Raw genomic sequence first — 27,124 nt, forward strand, 5'->3', positions numbered from 1 at the left:
CCATCCTCCCACCTATCTGCTTCCCGCACGTGATCCTGCAGAAAGATGCAGGACAGGGTAAGCTCTGGGAGGCCGGGCAGCAGGGAGGGCTCGACCTGGAGGTATGTCTCCCCACTCATGCCCATGCTGAGGACCATCACAACTGCGTTTTAATGAGACATCACAGAATCACAGAATCACAGAGTGGTAGGGGTTGGAAGGGACCACTGTGGGTCAGCTAGTCCAACCCCCCTGCCGAAGCAGGGTCACCTAGAACAGGCTGCACAGGACCTTGTCCAGGTGGGTCTTGAATATCTCCAGAGAAGGAGACTCCACAACCTCCCTGGGCAGCCTGTTCCAGTGCTCCGTCACCCTCAGAGGGAAGAAGTTCTTCCTCATGTTCAGACGGAACTTCCTATGCTTCGGTTTGTGCCTGTTGCCCCTTGGCCTGTCGCTGGGCACCACTGAAAAGAGTCTGGCCCCATCCTCCTGACACCCACCCTTGAGATATTTATGAGCATTTATAAGGTCCCCTCTCACTCAGCCTTCTCTTCTTCAGGCTAAACAAGCCCAGCTCCCTCAGCCTCTCCTCGTAGGAGAGATGCTCCAGTCCCCTCATCATCCTTGTAGCCCTCCGCTGGACTCTCTCCAGTAGTTCCTCATCTTTCTTGAAGTGGGGAGCCCAGAACTGGACACAGTACTCCAGATGAGGCCTCACTAGGGCAGTGTAGAGGGGAAGGAGAACCTCCCTCGTCCTGCTGGCCACACTCTTCTTAATGCACCTCAGAATACCACTGACCTTCTTGGCAACCAAGGCACACTGCTGGCTCATGGTCAACCTGTCCTCCACCAGGACACCCAGGTCCCTCTCCGTAGAGCTGCTCTCCAGCAGGTCCACCCCAAGCCTGTCCTGGTGCATGGGGTTGTTCCTCCCCAGGTGCAGGACCCTGCACTTGCCCTTGTTCAACTTCATCAGGTTCCTCTCTGCCCAGCTTTCCAGCCTGCCCAGGTCTCGCTGAATGGCAGCACAGACTTCCGGTGTATCCACCACTCCTCCCGGTGTTGTGTCATCAGAAAACTTGCTGAGGGTACACTCTGTCCCTTCATCCAGGTCACTGATGAAGAAGTTGAACAAGACTGGGCCCAGTACTGACCCCTGGGGGACACCACTAGTTACAGGCCTCCAAATAGACTCAGCGCCACTGACGACAACCCTCTGAGCTCTGCCATTCAGCCAGTTCTCAATTCACCTCACCGACCACTCATCTAGCCCTTCCTGAGCTTCCCTAGGAGGATGTCATGGGAGACTGTGTTTAAAGCCTTGCTGAAGTCGAGGTAGACAACATCCACGGCTCTCCCCTCATCTACCCAGCCAGTCACGCCATCATACAAACCTATCAGATTGGTCAGGCATGATTTCCCCTTGGTGAATCCATGCTGACTACTCCTGATAACCTTCTTTTCTTCCACTTGCTTGATGATGGCCTCCAGGATAAGCTGCTCCATCACCTTTCCCGGGATGGAGGTGAGGCTGACCAGCCTGTAGTTCCCTGGGTCCTCCTTCTTGCCCTTTTTGAAGATTGGAGTGACACTGGCCTTTCTCCAGTCCTCGGGCACCTCTCCTGTCCTCCAGGACCTCTCAAAGATGATGGAGAGTGGCTCAGCAATGACATCCGCCAGCTCCCTCAGCACTCGTGGGTGCATTCCATCGGGGCCCATGGATTTGTGGACGTCCAGATCGCTTAAGCGATCCCTCACACAGTCCTCCTCGACCAAGGGAAGGTCATCCTCTCTGTAGGCTTCTTCTCTTACCTCCAGGGCCTGGGATTCCTGAGGGCCTGCCTTGGCACTGAAGACTGAAGCAAAGGCGGCATTCAGTAACTCTGCCTTCTCTGCATCCTCCGTCACCAGGACACCCGCCTCATTCAGCAGCGGCCCCACATTGTCCCTAGCCTTCCTTTTGCTGCTGATGTAGTTGAAGAAGCCCTTCTTGTTGTTTTTGACATCCCTTGCCAGCTTCAATTCCAGGTGGGCCTTGGCCTTCCTCGTCGCATCCCTGCACGCTCTGACCACATTCCTGTATTCTTCCCAAGTGGCCTGCCCCTCTTTCCACATTCCATGGACCTTTCTCTTCCACCTGAGCTCCGCTAGAAGCTCCTTGTTTAACCATGCAGGTCTCCTGCCTTCTTTGCTAGATTTCTTGCTCAGGGGGGATGCACCGATCCCGAGCATGGAGGAAGTGATGCTTAAACAGCGACCAGCACCCCTGGACCCCCCTGCCTTTGAGAGCCCTGGCCCACGGGATTCCTCCCAGTAGCTCCTTGAAGAGGCCAAAGTTAGCCCTCCTGAAGTCCAGGGTTTTGATCCTGCTTATCGCCCTGCTTCCTCCACGCAGGATCCTGAACTCCACCATTTCATGGTCACTGCAGCCGAGGCTACCTCCAACCTTCACATCCTCCACCAGGCCCTCCTTGTTTGTTAATACAAGGTCACAGAATCACAGAATCACAGAATAGTAGGGGTTGGAAGGGACCTCTGTGGGTCATCTAGTCCAACCCCCCCGCCGAAGCAGGGTCACCTACAGCAGGCTGCACAGGACCTTGTCCAGGCGGGTCTTGAATATCTCCAGAGAAGGAGACTCCACCACCTCCCTGGGCAGCCTGTTCCAGTGCTCCGTCACCCTCAGAGGGAAGAAGTTCCTCCTCATGTTCAGACGGAACTTCCTGTGCCTCAGTTTGTGCCCATTACCCCTTGTCCTGTCACTGGGCACCACTGAAAAGAGCTTGGCCCCATCCTCCTGACACCCACCCTTCAGACATTTGTAGGCATTTATAAGGTCCCCTCGCAGCCTTCTCTTCTTCAGGCTGAACAAGCCCAGTTCCCTCAACCTCTCCTCGTAGTGGAGATGCTCCAGTCCCCTCACCATCCTTGTAGCCCTCCGCTGGACTCTCTCCAGTAGCTCTTCATCCTTCTTGAACTGGGGAGCCCAGAACTGGACACAGTACTCCAGATGAGGCCTCACCAGGGCAGTGTAGAGGGGAAGGAGAACCTCCCTCATCCTGCTGGCCACACTCTTCTTGATGCACCCCAGGATCCCATTGGCCTTCTTGGCAGCCAGGGCACACTGCTGGCTCATAGTTAACCTGTCGTCCACCAGGACACCCAGGTCCCTCTCCGCAGAGCTGCTCTCCAGCAGGTCCACCCCAAGCCTGTACTGGTGCATGAGGTTGTTCCTCCCCAGGTGCAGGACCCTGCACTTGCCCTTGTTGAACCTCATCAGGTTCCTCTCTGCCCAGCTCTCCAGCCTATCCAGGTCACGCTGAATGGCAGCACAGCCTTCCGGTGTGTCTACCAGACCTCCCAGTTTGGTGTCATCAGCAAACTTGCTGAGGGTACATTCTAACTCTTCATCCAGGTCGTTGATGAAGAAGTTAAACAAGACTGGGCCCAGTACTGACCCCTGGGGGACACCACTTGTCACCAGCCTCCAACTAGACTCAGCGCCGCTGATGACAACCCTCTGAGTTCTGCCATTCAGCCAGTTCTCTATCCACTTCACCGACCACTCATCCAGCCCACACTTCCTCAGCTTCCCCAGGAGGATATCATGGGAGACTGTGTCGAAAGCCTTGCTGAAGTCAAGGTAGATAACATCCACAGCTCTCCCTTCGTCTACCCAGCCAGTCATGTCATCGTAGAAAGCGATCAGATTGGTCAGGTCCAGCAGAGCACCTCTCCTTGTTGGTTCCTCCACCACTTGCATCAGAAATTTATCATCAGTGCTCTGTAGGAACCTCCAGGACTGCGCATGCCTGTCTGTGGTGTCTTCCCAGCTGATGTCAGGGTGGTTGAAGTCCCCCATGAGAACCAGGGCCTGTGACTGTGAGGCTGCTTGCAGCTGCCTGTAGAAGGCCTCATCAACCTCCTCCTCCTGGTCAGGTGGCCTGTAGTACACACCCACAATAACATCACCCATATGAGGCTGTCCCTTAATTCTAACCCACAAGCTTTCAACTCGTTCCTCATTTGCCCCCAGGCAAAGCTCAACACATTCCAGTTGCTCCTTCATATATAAAGCAACTCCCCCACCTCTCCTTGTTGGCCTGTCTTTCCTAAATAGTCTGTAGCCATCCATGACAGCATGCCAGTCATGAGAGTTGTCCCACCACGTTTCTGTGATGGCGACCAAGTCGTAGCTGTCCTGCTGTATAATGGCTTCCAGCTCCTCCTGTTTATTGCCCATGCTACATGCATTGGTGTAGACGCACTTGAGCTGGGCTGTCAATCTCACCCCTAACCCTGGCATGCCAAGCCTGGGCTCATCCCTAGTGAGCTGGGTGATGTCCCTTTCCCCCTTCGGACCTAGTTTAAAGCCCTCTCAATGACCCCCGCCAGCTCTTGGGCGAGAATCCTTTTCCCCCTTTGAGACAGCTGGACTCTGTCTGTCACCAGCAGGCCTGGTGCTGTGTACTCCTCCCCATGATCAAAGAAACCAAAACTCCACCAATAGCACCAGTCCCTGAGCCATCTGTTAATCAGGTGAGTTTTCCTGCCCCTTTCAATGCTCTTCCCTGCCACTGATGGGATTGAGGAAAACACTACCTGTGCCCCTGATCCCTCAGCCAGTCGCCCCAGTGCCCTGAAGTCCCTTTTGGTGGCCTTGGGACTTCTCTCTGCGATCTCATCACCGCTAATTATCATTATCATCATGCTAATTAGTTCTTGGAAAATCCATGAATATGCTAAACATTTCTTGGAAATATAATGAATATGTATATTGTGATTGTATTTAACCTGAAATGACAGGGTGTTTGGCGCACACGTTTGGAGGAGAAATACCTTGTGTGCCCGGTGCTGTAATAAAGAATACCTGCTTAACAGCATACATTGTACTGTTAGGTTATTACTGGATCTTTGCATCAGCCAGGGTTGTCGCCTTTGTTGGCTGCATTCTGCCTGTGGCAGGTCCTGCAAGAGCATCACCACCTCCCAGATAAGTGACTGGCTGCCTGCTTCCTGCCCGCTGCAGGCAGGGAGAGGACAGGTCAGAGAAGGCTTTTCCCACCTGGACTGCTGCCAGCCTCTTTGCCCCACAGTGCACCCTGGCCCTTGCCACCGAGTGAGCCCAGTCCAAGGCTCAGAGATGCCGTCGTGGCTGAGGACACAAGCCCCGGGGATGGACTGCCTGGCGTGGGAGCACGTGAGGGGCTGAGGACCGGGCACCATCAGCACCTTGTGACCCCCCCCCCTCGGCAGCAGGGGCTATTTTGCTGAGGCCCTAGTCCCCAGCAGGACTGCCACCAACCTGCCATGCCTAGCCCCACACCCCATGGGGAAGCTCTTCCATACCCTCCCAGTTTTTCCTTTCTTGCCTATATTCGCTGCCGGTTGGACTTTATCGTCCTGCAGCAGCACTGTCCTTTGGCTCAGGCACTGCTGCTAGCTCCATGCCACGACCGCTCGGGTGAGCTTAGCTCCGCGACCCCACGATGATGGGAAGGACATATCATGGCAGGGACACCTGCAGTGGCACCGGCAGGGGGAGCGAGAGGGGCCGTGATTCCCAGCAGTGTGCTGGGGCACGTGGGGGTGCCATGCCTGCAGTTCCGCACGGGTAGCTCTGATGGCCTGCCCCAAATCCCAGGAGGGGACAAAGACCCCCTGCCCGCCGCTCAGTGAAGCATCCCTCACGCATCCGATCCCCGCAGGACCTTGCAGGGACAGTGGTACCAGCAAGATCCGCGGCGTCTCTGTGCAGCCACTGGGCTCCCCCTGCGCTCCCCCCCTGTGCCCCACACACGCATGCTGCCCCCCATACTTCTGAGCCGTGAGGCAGGGGCTGGACACCCCATGGGAGCAGGCAGCAGGCTGGGAATGAGAGGAATGCACTGTAGGCATGGGACCTGTGTAGGGCACAGCAAGGAGACGGGAGCACACAGTGAGACCCTTGTGGGGCAAAGCAAGAGACTAGGAGGGCAGTGGGACCCATGTGGGGCACAGCAAAGGGGCAAGGACACAGTAGGACTTTTGTGGGGCACAGCGAGGGTCTGAGGACACAGCGGGACCTGTGTGGGGCACAGTGGGGGGCCAAGGACGTGGTGGGACCTATGTGGGGTGCAGCAGGGAGTGAGCACAGTAGGACCTTTGTGTGGCACAGCAAGGGGCCAGGGGTGCAGTGGGACCCACGTGGAGCATGGGGAGGGGTGGACAAAGCAGGTTCTACATAGAGCTCAGTGAGGGGTAGGTGCATTTGGTTACAGTGGGGCTGGGGGAGCAGCGGGACCTGCTCTGGCAGCCCCCAGTTGGTGGATGCACAGGGGACAAGGGATCCCTGGGCCACCCCAGTGCCAGCAGGGAGTCCAGGGCAGGGCGGGGGGTCATGGGGTCCTCCTGTCACCCTGTGCCGGGGGAGAGCTGGGGCAGACCCTCACCCTGGTGGGATGCATTGGTGTGAGGGGCACCAAGGCCACCCTGTCCTCTGTGTTAGCAGGATTATTGTGTCCCCAGGAGCAGGCTGGACCCAGCCACCACTTTGGAGGCTGTGGGTGACAGTGTGGACGTGGCCAGCTGAAGGGCAGTGCTGGCTGCAGTTACACATCTGGAGCAGCCAGGTGCCAACACACTAAGGCAGCCATGCCCTGCTCTGGGAGAGCCCCCCTCAGCCTGGCACCTGGGTGTCCTGTGCTGTGCTGATCCCCAATGCATCCCAGGGACAGGACTGGGGACATACCCACCCTGCTGTGTCGCCTTCGTCGGCGTGGCGACCTGGTTCAGGGACGGCTCGGCGACCCACCCCTCGGCTGCTCGGGTCATCAGCACGCAGACACCAATGTGGTGGATGGCAAATGGCGTTTATTGATAAATAACACAGCGTTATATAGCCTAGGTTTACAGCATCATTTCCGTCTGCTTACTTCACGGGTTAAATGCTATTGGCTATTAGGAGAGGGGGGGGGACACTACCTTTCCGTACAGCGTGACATCTTCAGACCGCCAAGCCTTAACTACCCACACTGCTGATGGAGGGATAAATCAGTTTGGTACCTTGCGGGTGCCCTGGGACAGCAGCTGTATTGGGAGTGGGAGGAAAGGGAGGGGCTTATGGAGGCAGCTGGAGAGCAAGGGCAGCCTGATGCTCTTTCATTATTGATGAGCAGGGTGTATCAATCCTGGAGCCAGCTGCTCCGTTATGATTCTTAATGGATCCTAAGATGCTGTGTCATTAAGAATGACATCGAGCTGGGAGGAGTGGAGCCAGATGGGCCAGTGGGAGACGTGGCGGAGGCTGCATGGGGCCAGGCTGGGGGCGTGTGGCTGGGGTGCTTTGGGGTGCTGGACTGGGTTCCCCCAGGACTGAGGCCAGTGTGGCTGGGTCCATGGGGCTGGGCATCCCTTGGCAAGCTGCGGGAGCTGAGCAGCTTGTGGCTGCCCCTCATTTGCTTGGCTGAAGGGCTGGGATGGAGGCTCCCTGTGTGTGCTGTCACCAGCCGTGGGGTGTGGAACTTCACGTGGGACAGAGACAGAGGACCACGCAGGGAAAAAAGATAAAAGCAGCAATTCCCATCAGCATTTCCAGCTTGGTGCCATAAATCATCCCGATGGGAATTGATCCCTCCTGGTGCAGGCAGGGGATAGTGGCTGCTGGGGGCCAGAGGAGGAGGCTGGGTGTGGGCAGAGACCTGGGGGCCCTCCGAGCCAGGATGTGGGGGTGTCTGGGCCCTCTGGCCAAAGCCCGGAGCTGGGGGCAGGGTGTGAGGCTGGATGCTTGGCCCCATGGGAATGGGTGTTCAGGGCTGTGATGCTGTCATTAGATGCTTTCCTAACCCGGGGGTGTGGGGCAGGGAGCAGGGACCCTGCAAGGCTGTCCTAGGGGTGCCCAGCATAGAGAGGGAAACAGGAGCTTCGGTCACAGCTGCATCCATGTCCACGCCCTGCAATGACACCGCATGTCATCCCTCTTGGCATCACCTTCCTTCTCCCAGGTGAACCTTTCCTGGGGAAAGCCACTGCCCTGTTGTGCCATGCCATGTACTTCCTGTTGCCCCTCTCGCTGGTGCCTAGGTGACATGCAGGGGCCCACATCTCTCCTGCCACTTGCAAACGTGCTGATATAATTAGAGCTGTGGTTGAGGGAACTACTGGAGCATCTTCCTGCAAAGCCCAGATCCCTTGCCTCGGGAGATGGTGTGGAATTATTAGTAAAATTAAGGTTTTACATCTGAAAATTAAGGTTTATATGAAAAACGTAGCAGTGTTCACCCATTGAGGAAAAGCATGAAATCAAAAGGAGCTCTGAGGATGGGACACAGCTGCAGCAGGCATGCGAGGAATCCACTAACACAGCAACTCCCTGCAACGTACCATAGAGGACGGAACGGAGTGGAGACTCCATGGCCCTGCTCCGTGATGATAAAGCGGGAAGAAATGGTTCTCTAGAACTGATAAGCAGCTCATCTGGCCCCCTGAGCCAACAGGTTTTCAAAATGCGGCCGTGCTAGTTCATGAGCATGACTGGACTGAAGGTGCAGACTGCTATTAGTGTATCCAGAATCTTGGTAATTTAATATATATATTAAACACGACTGGACCGGTAGTGGCAAATTGGACATCACTCAGAATTTAAACCTAGCCGCACCTAGCCTCTCACTGCGGTGAAGAGAGTTAGAACGCAAGGGGGTTTATTTTCTGCCAAATTAGCGTGACAGATGGCCAGGTTCTGCTGCCGGGAGAAGAATGCATTTGGTCCCCATCCCTGCAATCTCTGTGGGTACGGGACAGCCGCTTGGATGTGGCAGGGGTCTCTGTGCTGCAGTGCCCTGCACTGGTGGGGCTGCCCAAAACCAGGATTTGCCCTCACTTTAGGGTTTTCTTCCATCATGCAGGGGTCAGACAGTGTCTTGCCACCCCAGCTGCATGCTCGGGGTCCTGCCCATCCCCTGGGGCAATGCACTCTGTTTCCTGCATCATGGGTACCCTCTAAATAAATGCCTGGGGGCTGCATGCACCTCAGCCTTACAGGACCCCATTCCCCCTGTCCTCAGTGATGCTGAGGCTGCCTTTGGGAATTTGTCAACCCCTCTGGGGTGGGGTGTGAGCAGGCAGGGGTGCTGTTGGCCAGAGGCTGGCAGCTGGAGGCTGTTGCCAGCATCATGGAGAGCCCCGAGCATTGACCCTTCCCTTCTGCATGGCTCCTGCAACCTGTCCCTGGGGAGCCGCTGAGCCACCATCTCTCCCCACTTAGTGGCCTTTGACCAGGTGGGGTTTTGCCACTGCCACCGCAGGGGCTGGCTGCCTGGGGTGTCCCACCATCTGACGCAAGCTTTTGTGGCTCCCCAGCCTTTGCGGTGCCACGGGCTGCCTTTACCTGATGCCTGCACTGGGATGGGGAGGGTCCCATGCTGTGTCCCCATAGGGAGACCCTCAGCCTCTGCGTGCTGGGAAGATGCTGGGTTGCCTGTCCTGGCAGAGTGATTTGGGGAGTGGGAGATGGCACATTTCTGGGTGCAGGACTGGTGAAGTGAGGAAGAGAGAGTGTTTATTAGATGCATTGCAGCACTAGGAGGGAAACCATTTCTGACCCTGAAATGGGCTTTTGCTCATGCACAGCCCAAGCTACTGCAATTTCTCTCTCCCCTGTGCCCAGGAGCAGCTCCCCACATTGCTGCAGGTTTCCTGTGCCCAGGGTGACTGCACCGCGTTTCTTCTCCCACCCACAGGGAGCTGGTGCCGGGGTCTGCATCCCCTGGGTGGCTTTGGCTGGAGTGGGGTGCACATGGGTCCCAGAGTGGGGTGTGTGGGGTCTGTGCATGGGCACACATGGGGTGTCTGCCCCATATTTCGAAGCATTGTCCTTTTGGCCCCTTCAGCCCAAGGTGGCTGATGGGGCAAGAGTGGGTCGGAGCCAGCGAGGGCAATGGGGCCAAGCAGGCTCTGTGTCCGTGAGGCACATGGCATGAGAAAGCGGTGAACTGAGCCCTGCCCCATCTGCCTGCTCCATCCTCCACTCCTCGCAGCCGCTGAGTGTGCCCCCACAATGGCCCTGAGGGAAAGCATCCCACCCCATGCCTGGCCGGGGTGCCCTGGGGTGGAATGGTCCCCCTGACACCCCGCGTCTTGCCAGCAGTGGTGTATCTGTGGGCCGCCAGAAATGCTGCACCAGACCATGCCGCGACTGAGAGACGGGACACCGCTTGATGCAAGCAGGATGATCGTTTTATTGTTCTTACACACATACATTTATACAGATCAGAAGGCAGCGTGTTTTGAACTGATTGGTTAAGTTTCAAACTAGGCACCTATTGATTGGTTAACACAGTTGCTAATACAGACACATTCTTTTCCTAAGCTCATCTAAACTAAGGCCATGCAGACACATTCTTTTCTTATCTTATCCAAGGCCTTGCTTCCTCCTTCAGGATGGCTCGGCACTATCTCTCTTCTTCTCAGGGTCAGGATGGCTGGGCACTAACTCCCTTCTTCCCAGGGTTTATGGCCCACAAGTTCCAACACATCCTCCCTCATCAATTGCACCACGCTGGGGGCCCTGCTGAGGCCCACATCTCCCCCTTCCTGTTGTACAATAAGAATTCCTTTTACTGAGCGTGTTATTAGTTTTTGCAAACACTGCAACAGGCATGGAAGGAGCAATAACAGAAAAATAAAAACAGCCAAAGCATACACTGCTGTCTTTATAGCATTTACACAAAACCCATGGTTCACAAGTGTTACAGAAAAGACACGAAACTTTCGTGACTGGTGTTTCTATATGCTGGTTCATACAGTCCTTCTATTTTTATGATTCAACCGTCCTGATTGTCCCGGTCCTCTGGAGGAGGTTCACCAACTTGCTGCTCTGAAGGTTGGTCCCGGGTGCGATCCGATTCGTCCTCAGACGGTTGTGGCAACGATTCACGGAAAGGCCGCACGCTTTTCGCTGGAATCCATCGGGGGCCTCTTTCTGTGGAAACACAAGCATAACCTCTGCCCCACGTGATAAGGGGGTAGGGTCCCATGATCTTACCTGTTTCAGGATCTCGAATCAATACTGGGGCCTTGATTGTTGCTTCAAACGAAGCGTTTGTATTAAAATGACGAACTATCGGAGGGTTGCTGTCTAACAGAGAACAATTCAAAAAATTAAAAACATATAAGGCTTTCTGCAGACGCTCCTCAGGGGTAGCAGTCCCTACTCCCCCTTTTTGTTGTTGTAATAAACGTTTCAGAGATTGATGAGAGCGTTCAATTAAGGATTGGCCTGTAGGGGAGTGAGGAATGCCTGTAACGTGAGTAATCCCCCAGGAGTTAAAAAAGGCTTTTGTTGCGGCGGACACGTAGGCAGGGCCGTTGTCCGTCTTGATTTGAGAGGGTATACCTAAAGTGGCAAAGGCACGCATTAAATGTTTTTGAACATCACGTGTCTTTTCTCCTGTGTGGCAGGAGGCAAATAGGGCACCAGAAAAGGTATCAATGGAAGAGTGAATACATTTTAGATGACTAAATTCTGAAAAGTGGGTTACATCAGTTTGCCACAGTTGTAAGCTCTGCAGTCCCCTAGGATTAACCCCTCCCGCTACCGACGGAAAGGAGTGTTTTTGACAGTCAGGACACACAGTGATAATGTTAGTTGCTTGCTGGGTAGTGAGGCCAAATTGCCGTTTAAGACCTCCAGCATTCTGGTGAAAGAAAGAATGGCTGAGTTTAGCCTGTGCTACGCGATCCGGTAATACTTGCACTGGCAACGTAAGCATATCAGCTCGTCGATTCCCTTCTGCAATAAAACCAGGTAAAACAGTATGTGCCCTGACGTGCATGACAAAATAGGGATGAGGGCGCGAGTCCAGGAGGAAAATAAGTTCCTGCAATAAAGCAAACAATTCAGAATGTGAGACATCACGTAACACAGATGCTTCAGCCCGTTCAACAATTCCTGTAACATAAGCTGAGTCAGTAATTATGTTAAGCGGTGTGGACCACTTTTGGAAAACTCGAACAACTGCGTTCAGTTCTACTATCTGAGGAGAACCAGGTACAGTCTCTGTATCCGAGTCCCATTGTCCACGCTGGTCATCCCACCATAAGATGACCGATTTATGCGACTTTCCAGAGCCGTCCGTAAACACGGTGAAGGCCTGCAAGGGTTGGTCACTTCTTTTTGGCCTGGACAGAAGACGAAAGTCAGCATTGAGTAGCTTATGAGATGGTGGGTGAGAAGTAAGTTGTCCTGTGTAGCCAGCTATTGCTACACTGAAGGCATCGGATTGTTGGTGGAGCCACTGTAAGTAAGTACTTGCCACAGGCAAACAGATGCAGGCAAAGTCCATCCCTGATAGTGTCAGTAAACGTTGCCGGGCTCTAATGATTAAAGATGCAAACATCTCGTGCTGTGTTGAAATAGTCTTTGAAGACTGATTGGGTAAGAAAACCCATTCAATAATCAGCAGTGGGTCTGATTTCTGAGAATCCCACTGAAATATTAGCGCATGAGGTTGTCGAGCGGGGTTCAAAATAATCAGAAAAAAGGGTAGCTCGGGAGCCCATCGGTGTGCTTGTCGGAGACTAATTGCTGTAGCAACTTTTTGCAGGGAAGTAGTGGCTTCAGGGTCAAGACTGCGGGGGGAGCGTAAGTCAGTGTCCCCTTTTAGCAGTCTAAATAAAGGACTTAAATCTGCATTAGAAATCCCCAACAGTGGTCGAACCCAATTGATTGTTCCCAACAATTTCTGTACATCATGTAAATTCTGTATGTCTGTCTGTATCTGCAGAGGTTGGGGAATTATAGTCTGGGCCCTGATGCGCCAACCTAAGTATTTCCATGGAGATATTTTTTGAACCTTTTCCGGTGCAATACAGAGGCCTGCCGAGTTAACGGCAGCCATGACAAGAGCTACGGCTTCCTCCATGACCTCATGGAGTTGTGCAGCCACCAGGATGTCATCCATATAGTGATACAACAAGACACTAGGCATTGTAGTTCTAACAGGGGTAAGTACTTTAGCTACGTACCACTGACAAATCGTAGGACTATTCTTCATTCCCTGTGGCAGCACAGTCCACTGGTATCTTTGCAACGGGGCTTGCATGTTGACGCTTGGAACTGAAAAGGCAAATTTAGGAGCATCGTCTGGATGCAGTGGGATATTAAAAAAGCAGTCTTTGAGGTCAATAACAGTCAAGTGCCAATCTCGAGGGATCATAGTAGGGGACGGGAGTCCTGGTTGAAGGTCTCCCATGTCTTCCATAGCGTCATTAATTTTTCTAAGGTCATGGAGTAAGCGCCACTTGTCAGTTTGTTTCTTGATGACAAAGACAGGTGAATTCCAAGGGCTAGTGGAGGGCACAATGTGCCCTTTTGTTAACTGCTCCGTGACTAATTCCTGGAGGGCGCGAAGCTTTTCCAGAGGGAGGGGCCATTGATCTACCCAAATAGGGTCATCGGTTTTCCAAGTTAATTTCAGGGTGTCGCACACTTCAATGGCCCCACCTAAAAATGGGTCCGAATGGACATTCCCCACTGAGACAGTACGTCGCGCCCCCACAGGACCATAGGAACAGGCAACACAAAAGGCTTAACAGAAGCTGTATGCCCTTCCGGACCTTGGATTTGGATTAATTCTACGCTTTGGTGGCTTTTACCAGTTCCCCCAATTCCAGCCAATGTCTGGGAAACGTTAGCCAGAGGCCATTGTGGAGGCCACTTGGCCTGGGATATTACTGTGACATCAGCTCCAGTATCAATAATCCCATTTAATATTACTTGCTGCCCCCCACGAATAAGGGTACATTGGTACACAGGTCGTTTTTGGGAAATAGACTGTATCCACAAAATTTGTGGGTCCCCCGTAGATTTAAACCCTCTCTGCCTTTGTTGAGGCTGGTTAGGAACTGGGGAGTCCGTCACTGTGGGAATCAATATCAGTTGTGCTATACGGCTGCCTTCTGGTACCGTGCAAGGAGGAAACGGGGTCCATGCCGTGATTTTAATTTCATCAGTACTGTCAGAATCAATAACCTCTGGTAGTACAAAAAGTCCTGACAAGGTGGTAGATGATCTTCCTAACAAAAGCGCTTGAGTTTTTGGGGGTAGGGGCCCCGAAACATTTGTTAACAATAAGTGAACCGAGGAATCGAGCAACGTTACTGTGTGGGAGGTTGCCAGGTCCAATCCGGCGCTACCAGCTGCTGTTGGGTGGAGACTTGAGACACTGCTGGTTCCCTCTGTAGGGGTTGAAACATCGGTTGCGGTACTTGTGTCTGCGCGCGTCGCTGCCCCGCGCTCCGCGATCGGTTTCCCTGTATCGGTTGACCCTGGAAATCATACTTAGACCGACATTGATTAGCATAATGACGCCCTTTTCGGCATCTAGGGCAGACCCCAAGGGCCTGGGACCTGGCACCAGCATTGGTAGCCAAACAGTTTTTTTTTCAAATGACCTGGTTTGCCGCAACTATAACAATTCCCGGGCCCCCCAGAGCTGTGCATGGCCGCAAAAGCAGCAGCCATGGCTTCAAATTTATGATCCATAGTGCCAATTCTATTACAAGCTTCTACCATTTCCACCAGTGTGGGGTTTGGATTTGGGAGAGATTTCAGTAACTTTTTACAATCCACATTAGCATTTTTTACAGCCAATTTTAACAACAAAATCTCCCGCGCTTCCGTATTGTCTATCTGACGCTCCAGAGCTTGCTTCAGCCTGTCAATAAACTGCATATAAGGTTCCCGGGGGTCCTGGGTAATCGTAGTGAAGGTTTTTTGCGGTTTTTGTGAGTCAGGGACCTTAAAAAGGGCTTTTTTAGCTTCTTCACGAGTTGCTTCAAGAGCTTCCCGTGGGATATCCCGGGCTTGAGCCACCGGATCAGAATACTGACCCGTGCCAGTAAGGTGCTCGATAGTCAGCGCAGCTATAGCTGCATTGCCGTGACCCACGTAAGTCGTGAGAAGTGCCTGGAGTCCCCCCCTCCAATGTGACTCCCACAGGGAGTACTGTGTCGGAGTCAGTAACAGTTGCGCTAAAGATTTTAAATCATGCGGAGTCATAACATAAGTGTCGAAAACAGAAGACAACAAACTTGCAAAATACGGAGAAGAAAGCCCGTGCTCAGTAACAGTACGACGCAGTTCCTTAATTACCGAGAAAGATAAAGCCTCCCACTGAGCCCCCCGACCCTGATAGATCACGGGGGCTACAATTGTTTTAGAGATTTCTAACTCCCCCTCCTTCAAGGCTTGGTGTTTTATATTAGCCCACACATCGCGCGGGTTAGGGGGGTAGAGATCCGGTTCTGTTTCCGGATCCACCGGACCTGGGTCAAAAGGATCCCCCCCTGGGGGGTATCCTGCAGCACACACTCTTAAAGGTTTGTTCTCCGGCAGCACCGGAGATGCCGTGGGAGAGTTATCCTCCTCCCCTGCTTTGTCTTTATGATTTTTCTCTTGCGCTTTTAAAGTCTCAAAAACACTCCTCCACCAGGGGAGCATATGCTGTGCTTCAGCGTTCCCTGTTGTTGCCGCGTCCCATAGTTTCACCCCCACATCGTCCCAAAGTTCCTGCGTAAAGATAGTACACGCAGTTACGGTGGGCATCTTCACTTGTACCCATTTAAGCATTAGTTTAAGATCATGCCCAGAAATATTCTTTCCATGTTTTTTAAGGAGAGCTTTCATAAGCTCATATACGTCTCTCTCTGGGGAAGACGTCTGACTTCCCATGTTTCCCACAGCTCACCTCTCAGCTCCGGAGGGATTGTTTAAGCCGGCTCCTGCTTCCTTTCAGCAGCTCATTCAACGTCCTGTGGGACTCGCAGCATGCCACGCAGATAGGTGGTTTTTCTCCGAATCACGTCGGGGTCACCAATTTGCCGCAATTGAGAGACGGGACACCGCTTGATGCAAGCAGGATGATCGTTTTATTGTTCTTACACACATACATTTATACAGATCAGAAGGCAGCGTGTTTTGAACTGATTGGTTAAGTTTCAAACTAGGCACCTATTGATTGGTTAACACAGTTGCTAATACAGACACATTCTTTTCCTAAGCTCATCTAAACTAAGGCCATGCAGACACATTCTTTTCTTATCTTATCCAAGGCCTTGCTTCCTCCTTCAGGATGGCTCGGCACTATCTCTCTTCTTCTCAGGGTCAGGATGGCTGGGCACTAACTCCCTTCTTCCCAGGGTTTATGGCCCACAAGTTCCAACACATCCTCCCTCATCAATTGCACCGCGCTGGGGGCCCTGCTGAGGCCCACAAGACCATGCAGCTGGTGCAGTGGGAGAACTTTACCAATGGCGACTACGTTTTCTTCTACCTGAACATCTTTGGGGAGAGCCTGCGGAGCAACTCTGTCCACAACCCCTTCAAGCCCTGGCAGCACAGCCCAGGCCAGGACTTGGGGCTGCGCAAGGCTTTCCAGTGAGCTGCACCTGCCTGCCTGGGGATGTGGACCTCCTCAGCTTGGCCCCCGTGCGTGAACTGAGGTGCTGTGCTCAGTGCCAGATGGCGCTGGTGATCACCTACTATGAGCCCCAAAACCCCAAGTACCAGCACTTCCAAACCCAGCTCATCCTGTGAGACAAGCAGAAATTTGGGGTGCAGCTCAACTGCCATCTACTTCAACGACATTGTGGGCTTCACTGCCCTCTTGGTGGAGAGCACCCTCATGCAGGTGAGAGCAGGGTTTTGGGGGGGGGGGTTGTACCCTGGCAATGTTGTCCCTGGGTCTGGGGGGGGGTGTGCCCACTCCCAGCCCCACATATCCCCTTGCTCCTTCCCAGTCGTGACATTGCTGAATGATCTTTACACTTGCTTTGATGCCATCATCAATAACTTTGATGTCTACAAGGTGAGGGGTGAGGGGGAGGGTGAGCAAGTGCAGCCCCCACAAAGTGAGGTGGGTAGTGGGGAGCCCAGGGTTTACTCACTCCCCCTGACCCTGCAGGTGGAGACCATCGGGGATGCCCACATAGTGGTGTCAGGGCTGTGGGTGCACAACCAGAAGCTGCATGCCCACAAGATTGTCCACATGGCCCTGGCCCTGCTTGAGGCCGTCAAAACCTTCAAGATCCATCACAGCCTAATGACCAGCTCCACCTGTGCATTGGCGTACACACCGGTGAGTCACTGCACCAGCTGGCACCACGGCTGGGGGGTGCTCGCCCACCCTGCAGCAACCCCGGGCATCTCTGTGCCTGCAGGTCCTGTGTGCACCAGAGTCATGGATCTGAAGATGCCACGGCACTGCCTGTTTGGGGACATGGTGAACACCACACTCCGCATGGAGTCCAATGGCCAGTGTGAGCCGCGGGGCTGGCAGCTGGGGTCTGGTGCCGCAGGTTGTGCCTCGCTCCCAGATCCAGCCATGTCCCTTTTGCCCCTCTGTGCCACCCAGCCCTGAAGATCCACGTCTCCTCCACCACCAAGGAAGTCCAGTAAGAGTTTGACTGCTTTGAGCTAGAGCTGTGCGGGGATGTGGAGATGAAGTTGAGGGTGCAGGGACCCCGGCGGGGTGCTACCTCTTCCAGCCACAGGGACGTGCACTGGGTGGATGGATCAGGGCTGGGACCCTCTGTCCCCCTCGGTACTGGGGATGGCACCTGAGGGGCAGCACTGGGAGATGGGGAGGGTGTCACCACCACCCTCTACCCCACAGGACAAGGGGATGATGCGGACGTACTGGCTACTGGGTGAGAGGAAAGACCTCAAAGTCATTTATGCTCAGTGGCGGAGCCCCCAACCCCAAAGGGCCACTATGCTTCCCAGCTCCTGGCCCCCTGGGATGCACCAGGGCCCCCCACCACTGCAGCCACCCCCCAGCTCCCCCCAGCTGTGGTGAATGATTGCACGGACTACAATCTTGTGCTAGATCAGAATCATTTTATTGCTCAAATGAATACCTTATATACTAATAGTTACTAGAACCAATCAGCTTTGAATTCGTGGCTTTGCGAATGCCAGTTCACGGTTGCTGTTTTCCAGGATCTTTTGCAGCTGGATGTGTGAAAACAGCTTATCTCCTGAGAACAGAGAAGGGAGGCACAGGATGCGCTGATCCTTCAGGGTCATGAGACAGGGCTGTTCTGTCTCAAGTTATATGGTTTCCCACATCTCCCCCTTTTCTGTTTAGCCAGACCCTGCTGACGATAAGAGCTGACATAATTCGGCCTTCAGCTTTCTACAGTCTTCTCATTGAGGCCCACACAAACTGCAACACTAAAAACAGACATAAGAACACAAATGCTATTAAAAAGACATATAGAGGTGAAGTGCATACCATAACCTGCCGGGTGTAAAGAAAGATCAAATTAGCCTGAGAATGGGACATATTGATGGCAAATCTGTAACCTAACATATGGGTGTAGATTGATTAACTTGCATCCAATGTTCTTTCTGTGTGGATGGTGGGATCCAAGCACTGCCTGACCACAACATATCGTTATTGCCAATTGGAGGGGATGCATCCCCCCATGTCAGGAGTCAAAATAATGGTGGATCAATGATATGAGCTCAGTAAATTTGCACTTGGGTTATAGGTATGCTCATCACACATACAAACATCCATAACAGTTAGTATTGGGTATCCATATTAATCACCTAGGCTAAGATCAATGTGTCTAAGGGCATAACTCATTAACTATATAGGCTAAAATTAATGTACATAAAAGCATAAATCTGCAAACTTCACCCCATCTATCCCGTGCTGCATCAAATGCTTCCGCAGCCCCGAGAAATCAGAGTCCAAATATTACAGTCCAAAGTCAAAAACCGGAAATAATCAATACCTGCAGAACTCACCAAACCAGAAGACACAAAAACAGTTACTTAGTCCAGACATATCCATTAGATCGCAGAAACCAAATAAATCCATCAGATCACAGAAATACAAACACTAGGACAACAAACACATAAAACCACACAATCATAGTCGTGACCGCACAGGCACACCGAGTTTTCCACATAAATCCAAATATTACAAATAGACAGAGACTTACAAACAGACAGGGACTTACAATAATATTCAACATTTAACAGACAAATTCCCGAGCCTCAGTTTCAGGAAGAGTACTTTCTTTTCAATTCTGTTTTAGGAAGAGTACTTTCCCTTCTCCCCAGGGATATAGCCCAACCCTGCGAAGCTTTCGCTACGACTAGCAGGCAGGCAACAAGAAATAATACTAGAAGAATGCCTTTACCTTATTAATGGTCCTTGCTCAGAACTCTTTCGTCCAGGGATTGGAGGTTCTCCCCAAGAATCCCTCGGTGCCGGCTGGAGGTCCTGCGATCCCTCGGACCATTGATGTTCAAGAGCAGGGTCCCACCTGGGTACCCAAAATCTGTTACCAGAAAGCGGCAAAATAATTAACTCTCTAAAACTTAATTTTGGAGTACTAGAAAGCAGGCATTCTTTATTGCAGTACTGGATGCACAGGGGATAGCTCCGCCTAAATGTGTGTGCCGAAAAGACACAACTACTAGATATTTATGCCATGTTAACATACATATTCATTACATTTCTGAGAAGTGCTTATCATTACTTTTTTTTTTTATTATTTTAGCATATATTAATATCCTTTGCACGTGCCCATTGGCACCTCTGGGCAGTTGTCGGGGGTCCTCAGATGAAGGTTCATACTTTTCCTCATGGTGTCTGCTAGCTGACCTTTGCTTCTGCGCAAACTCAGTTCTGAGATCATGTATACCATGTCCTTCAAGATTGCTTCGTTGTACAAAGAGCTGTTGTGGGAGATAATTGCCAAATATGCAAGGAATGTATTAATCGGAGTGGGTGGTGCACCCACTGCAGCCATCAGAGTACTTGTGTTTGCTGTATTTTTTTCAGTTTTCCCTGTGTAATAGGATCATCCAGAGTGGATATCTTCTGCTTCCACGTCAGAGGTTGCTCCTTGAGAGTGAGCGTGGTCATCTCTGGCATCGGATTCTGGGTTGCGTTCTTTTAGCTCATGATATGGTTTCACATATTTTGCTGGTAATCGTCGAGGGCCTGTTGAAAGAAGAACACATGCATACCCTCTTACCCACGTTATTAGTTCTACAGGACCTGTCCATTGTGATTCCCCAAATTCTTTATACCATACTTTTGGTCAAGCCACAGATGGAGGGACCATTCCAAATTGGCGGTCAACTGTTGTAAATAACTGATGATCAGAACGATTTTAACAATTAAGGACATATAATGCTTTGTCTAATTGTTCCTGTGGGGTAACACTGCCCATAGGATTCCCCCTTTTTTGTTTATTTAGCATAGCTTTGAGGGTCCCACGGACACGTTCAGCAATGGCTTGTCCAGTGGGAGAATGCGGTATACCTGTAACATGTCTTGTACCCCAGTCCTGTAGGAAAATACAAATTGTCTGTGAAACATAAGCAGGGACATTATCAGTTTTCATTGTTTTTGGAATGCTCATAGTGGCAAAACATCTTAGTCAGTGGCGTTTCACATCGTGTGCCTTTTCTCTCTCGTATGTGCAGTGGCTACCAGAAACACTGAGAAAGTATCCACACTAATACGTACATAACGCAGTCGACCAAATGTTGATATATGTGTAACATCACTCTGCCACAACTCATTAGCTTGTAAACCACGAGGGTTCACTCCTGTATATGATGATAGGGGTGTAATACATTGACAATCAGGGCATGCGCGAACAATTTCTGTGGCTTGCCCTCGGGACAAAGCAAATAGTTTATGCAAGGAAGAGGCATTTTGATGAAAGAAGTTGTGAGGTAATCGGGCTTGCTCAAAACTGCACGGCAGTACTGCTGCCATTGTCAGTTTGTCTGCTACAGCATTTCCTTCAGTTATGGGTCCTGGTAGAGTAGTATGTGACCGTATATGCATTATAAAACATACATGTACACGATTCTTAAGTAGTGTGGCTAATTTCAATAGCAAGGAAAAAAGTTGTTTGTTATTGACCTCTTTTATCATTGCATCTTCCATGCATTGAACAACACCCACAACATCTGCAATCTGCCACAACATTGAGGGGTTCAGTCGAAAACAATTCAAAGTCGTGCAAGGCCGCTGATAGTTCAACAATTTGTGTGGATCCTTCAACAATTAAAATAGATGATTGCCAGTCTGACAAATCTGTTTGTTTCCACACAACCACAGCTTTGTGTGTTTTCCCTGATCCGTCCAGAAACACTGTTCGTGCTCCTTTAAGAGGAACAGGAACACATCATTTTTTTGGCTGCAATGGAATTTGAGAGAGGGAATGTAACAGCTTATGTTGTGGGAGTGTATAACGTATCTCCTTTAAATAATCAGCTAGAGTGGCTTGCAGTGATAAGGATTCTCTATTTAATAGCACAAAATCATCTTTAGCCAGCAGCAGGTAAATAGCATCAGGATCATGTCCTGTCAATTGCTGACAACGATTCCGACCTTGTGCTATTAAGGACACTATCATGTCTGCTCTCGTGGTTAATGTTTTTGTGGGCGTATGAGACAAAAAGATCCATTCCAGAGTCTGCAACTCCTGCGCATTAGCACACCACTGACCTAAAAGAGCATAGGGCTGGAAAAAAGCATAAATTATATACAAATCTATTGGTAACTTGACATTGATTCTGGAGGCAAAGGAAGTTGCGATTTTATCCGAAACTTTCTGCAAGACCGTTTTTGCTTCTGGCGTCAATCTCCTGGAAGATAACAAATCTGAGTCCCTTTCAACAAGGTAAATAGAGGGGACAACTCTTCAGTCGTAATGCCCAGAAGGGGTCATACCCAATTAATTGTTCCTAATAATTTTTGTAGATCATGAAGAGTGGTGGCCTGGTCAACAATATGCAATGGTTGTGGGAACACTTGTGAAGTAAAAAGTTTCCATCCTAGATACTTCCAGGGCTGCTCTGTCTGCACCTTTTCCGGGGCTATCTGTAACCCATTGTCCTGGGTTTGGCCAGAACAGGGTTAATTTTCACCGGAATCCAGGAAGGGGCACAGCCGGGGAGTGGGGGCTGACCCCACCTGGCCAAACAGAGCCTGGTATTCCATACCATGTGACGTCACGCGGGGTTCCGGTGGGGGGGGCGGCGTGGCGGGAACGCACTCGCGGCTTGGGGGGGCGCGGCGCCGGTCCTGTTTTGGGAGAGTGGCTGTCTGGGTCGTTACGGTTCGTTGTTGTGTTTTCTCCTTATTTGTATCGTTGTTGTTCCTGTTTCCCTCTGTTTGCTGTTCTGTTAAACTGCCCTTATCCCGACCCACCAGTTTCTGCCTTTTTCTTTCCATTCTCCTCCGCACGCCGGCGGGGGGAGGGGCGGCCGCGTGGCGCTTTTGTTGCCGGCGGCAGCCGAAACCGAAACACCCATGGATCTTTAATGACGATTCTAATTTAGCGAAAGCAGTAAACAGCACAATTTGTGTTTCAGCAGCAAGGAGGATGTCGTCCATGTAGTGATAGAAGTAAATCTGTTTAAAAGATTGCCGCACTTCTTCCAGTGCTGCATCCACGACTATCTGGCAAATCGTGGGGCTATTCATCATGCCTTGTGGCAGAACGACCCAATGGTATCGCTGCATGGGTTTGCTGTTGTTAATTGAAGGCCCAGAAAATGCAGAATGGGCACAATCATCAGGGTGTAAAAAAATTGTAAAAACCCAGTCCTTTAAATCAATAACAAAAAGAGGCCAATCTTCTGGGATCATAGCTGGGTGAGGGACACCAGGCTGTAGTGGCTGTATTGGGCTCGTTACTGCATTTATAGCCCACAGATCTTGTAATACTCTCCATTTACCAGACTTTTTTGGAATGACAAATCTAGGGGTGTTCCGTGGGCCAGCAGATGGCACCAGGTGACCTAATGCCAGCTGCTTGTCCACAAGGAGTTCTGCTGCAGTAACGGAGCTGTACACACTTTTTCCAACCAAGGCCTTGAATGCAAGGAAAATGGTTCTGGCCGCGCCGCTTTCGGGTCGGGCCGGGCCGGGCGCACGCGCCGGGGACGGGGACGGGGGGGCCGGGGGAGGAGGAGACGGCAGAGGAAGGCTCGCCGCCCGCCCTTTGTCGGGCCGGCGCGGGCTAGCGCGCAGCTGGGCCCGCCGCGGAGGCCCCGGCGCGTCCCCGCTGCTGGGTCACGGCGTGCTGCCGCCGCTGGGACGGGACGTGCCACCCCGCGCTGCCGGTTGCCGAGCGAGGGGAGCCCGCCGGCGGGAAGGGGCGGAGCGCGGCAGGCTCGGCCCGCGGGGGGGTCCCAGGCCCCAGCAGTGTCCGGTTCGCTGACCCGTCCGGTGCGGTGACCGCTGGGGCTGCGGCCAGACCCGGCCCGGCGCTGCGGCTGGGCTGTGTCGGAGGGGTTGCACGGCTTTACGCTGGAGTTCACCCTGCTCTGATCCTGGGTCGGGTATGCCAGTTGCTGTACAGGGACCCTGTTGTACTTTTTTGGTTGCAAGCTGCGATAGTAAGATCTCAGTGGCTTCCTCTTGTTCAATTTGCCTCATAATAGCAGTTTGTAACCCATCTAAAAACTGAACATAGGCTTCCCGAGATCCCTGTCGAATTGACGCAAAAAGACGCTTCTCGCCAGCCGAAATCTGGCACCTTTCGCAAGGCCTTGAGAGTTAAATCCGCAGCTTGCGTGTAATAGACTAGAAGATGATTCGTGTTGAGTGCACATATTGTGCAACTGTGGAAACTAGCATAATGTGAAATAACAAAACCACATAAGGCATGGAACAATAGACAGGATATCTGTGGGTTTGAGATTGGGCTAATGTATATTGCTTATGCAAGATAGAAGTCCAGTGCGGTTTGAGACTGGGCTAACTATATCGCTTATACAAGAAAAAACCAAGTGCGCACGTGCTTATAGGAAAAGGACATTTAGAGGACAACGAGGAAGAAGAGACTCTTCATCCCGAAGACCACCAGAGGAACTATAAAGACCACCAACATCATAAGACGCATGCATCAATAAATGATGCCACGTAAGCACAGAGAATCAAAAGAAGGAGGAGACTTCGCAGAAATGAACAGCTCGGAGAGAATATAAAGACCACCGGTGCCATTAGAAGGTGTGCGTGTTGGTGGAGCAGCGACTCCCCGCGCACCCAGCACTGTTTGCTTGCTTTTTATTGCCTTAAATATTAATAAAGCAAAAGATAATGTAAATGACGTATTGTCATTTATAACAATTTGGTGACCCCGACGTGATCTCCTTGGATCATCTGGGTGCTGCCTGAATCAGGGGGGCGCCCCACAATTTTGTGGCTCTGGTTGGGGTGGCTCCAGAGACCAACGAGATTATGAAAAATAAGAAGCAAGCAAAGAATTGAGCTCCCCGAAATCTGCAGAAAAATACACCCGTAATTCTAGTGCATGAAGACCCGGACGAGAACATCGGACTGTAAGTATCATTCGGTTGGGTGAGAGAAAGTCTGTGTGCATGAGTGAGACGCAACTTAGTTGTGGAGTGAGTGCGGAGTCCTTCTAGCTGCGGTTCCAATCTCCCGTGAGGGACTTGGCCAGCGAAGGGACGAAGTGGCTGTAGGGGGGGAAATTTTTGGGACCCCACCCTCAGGAGCACCAGTCAGGATGGGTCAAGGGAAAAGTAAAAATCCCAGCCCAAAGGACCCACAGAGAGGTCCTAGGACCCACAGAGAGATGCTGGAAACGAAAGGAAGGGGAGCGACTTAACCCCAGGACAGTCCCCTAGGGTTAATGATTAAATATTGGGATGTATGAGAGTAGTTAATGATTAAATATTGGGATATATGGGAGTCTAGAAAAGGGAAAAGTAAGGAGAAAATTATTCAATACTGTATGGACAGGCTCCTCTAAGCCTGCGTTATTATTGCCAATAAAAGCAAAGGGGAAGGAGAAAAACTGGGAACCTTTAGATCATTTGCCACCGCCCTACAGACAGGACCAGAATCCTGCTCCCCTACCTCCCCCGCAGAACCCTTCAGCTCCTACCTCACCCCCACCCCCATCACCCCTGTCGAGAGTACCTGCTTTCTAGGGCTCTGGAGTTAAGTTTTGGAGAGTGAATTGTTTTGATGCTTTCTGGTGAGGGAGTTTGGGTACCCAGGTAGGACCCTGCTCTTGAACATAAATAGTCCGAGGGATCGCAGGACCTCCAGCCGGCACCGAGGGATTCTCGGGGAGAACCTCTGATCCCTGGACCAAAAAGTTCTGAGCAGGGACCATTAATAAGGTAAAGGCATTCTTCTAGTATTATTTCTTGTTGCTTGCTTGTTAGTTGTAGTGAAGCTTCACAGCATTGGGCTATATCCCTGGGGAGAAGGGACAGTACTCTTCCTAAGACAGAATTGAAAAGAGAGTACTCTTCCTGAAACTGAGGCTCGGGAATTTGTCTGTTAAATGTTGAATATTATTGTAAGTCCTTGTCTGTTCATAAGTCTTTGCAATATTTGGATTTATGTTGAAAACTTGGTGTGCCTGTGTGTGGTTGAAAAATCTCCAGACGTATTCAGGGGTGGATCAATTTGTAGCCAGATCTTGGGGAGACATCAGAAAGAAATCAGAGAAAATAGAAGATTGGTAAGATCAAGGATTACAGGAACTTATACGGGAGGCTCAAAAGGTTTATGTCAGGAGAGATGAGGAGAAACGAAAAGCTAAAGCCAAAATATTTGTGGCAACTGTTCGGGAAACCCAGAAAAGGGTAACAGAGCCCTTGATAAAACTTAATAGGTCCCCAGAAAGAGAAAGTAATATTTTTAGTTGATACAGGCGCTGAAAAATCAACCACTAGGAGTATACCAAAAGGAATCAAGAAGGGGAACAAAACTGCCTTGGTCGTTGGGGCCAAGGGAGAACCCTTTAGAGTTTCTATCATAGATAATGTTGAAATTGAATCAGATGAACATATATGCCTAAACGATTTATTTGTAGTACCTGAGGCAGAAAATAACTTATTGGGGAGGGATTTAATCATTGCACTAGGATTAAATATAGAAACTAAAAATGGGAAACTTGAAATAAAGTTGTGCACTTTAACCATAGAAGATGAAAATAAGATAGATCCTAGAGTTTGGCACAATACTGGGGATATTGGGAAATTGTAAATTGAACCCATGAAAATAGAAATGAAAGATTCGCATATTCCTATTAGGGTACGACAATATCCCGTATCCTTAGAAGGGAGAAAGGGTTTAAAACCTGTCATAGATAGCCTTTTAAAACAGGGCACATTAGAACCGTGCATGTCCCCACACAATACCCCCATATTACTGGTGAAGAAGTCGGATGGGTCCTACCACCTAGTTCAAGATTTGAGAGCAGTAAATCAAAGGACAATTACCCGATTTCCAGTGGTGGCCAATCCCTATACCTTGTTAAGCCATTTGTCCCCTGAGAATGTTTGGTATAGTGTGATAGACTTAAAGGACGCCTTTTGGGCTTGCCCTTTAGATGAGGAAAGTAGAGATTATTTTGCTTTTGAATGGGAAGATCCGGAAACAAATAGGAAGCAACAACTCCGATGGACCGTCCTTCCTCAAGGATTCACGGAGTCCCCCAACTTATTTGGCAAGCCCTAGAAAAATTATTAGATTTTGAACCCCCTGAAGGGACCAAGCTATTACAATATGTAGATGACCTATTAGTTGCAGGAAAAACTGAAGACCAAGTGAAGGATGGGACTATTAAATTATTAAACTTTTTAGGAAATAAGGGACTCAAAGTATCAAAATCAAAATTACAATTTGCTGAGCCAGAGGTAAAATACCTAAGGACATTGGCTAAGTCAAGGGAAAAAGAAACTGGACCCAGAATCTCAGGGATTCTGTCCATGCAGCCCCCTCGATCCAAAAGAGAAATTAGACAGGTTCTAGGACTATTAGGATACTGCCATCAATGGATTGAGGGATTCAGTGAAAAGGTGACGTTTGTGTATGAGAAATTAACTACTCTTTAAGGTGGACTCTGGAAGAGGATCAATTGTTTGATAAGATTAAGCACTCCCTGGCTGAAGCCCCAGGTGTTGAGCCTCCCTGATCTACACAGACCCTTCCACCTCTTTGTAAATGTATCTAACCAAACAGCCTACAGACCATTTGAAAAGATCCAAGTAGATTTTACCGAGTTGCCCAAAGCAGGGAGGTGGAGGTATCTACTTGTAATTGTAGAGCAACTTACCCATTGGGTTGAAGCATTTCCC

The 27,124-nt window shown here is 51.0% G+C and overlaps 1 pseudogene; it reads left to right on the plus strand.

The window, feature by feature from the left end:
• Window positions 1-16,235: 16,235 nt before the first annotated feature.
• Window positions 16,236-17,813, plus strand: LOC142365513 (atrial natriuretic peptide receptor 2-like; annotated as a pseudogene).
• The last annotated feature ends 9,311 nt before the right edge of the window (window positions 17,814-27,124 follow it).

The sequence above is a fragment of the Opisthocomus hoazin genome, chromosome W (genome assembly GCF_030867145.1).
Source record: "Opisthocomus hoazin isolate bOpiHoa1 chromosome W, bOpiHoa1.hap1, whole genome shotgun sequence".
In the NCBI taxonomy this organism is placed as follows: domain Eukaryota; kingdom Metazoa; phylum Chordata; class Aves; order Opisthocomiformes; family Opisthocomidae; genus Opisthocomus; species Opisthocomus hoazin.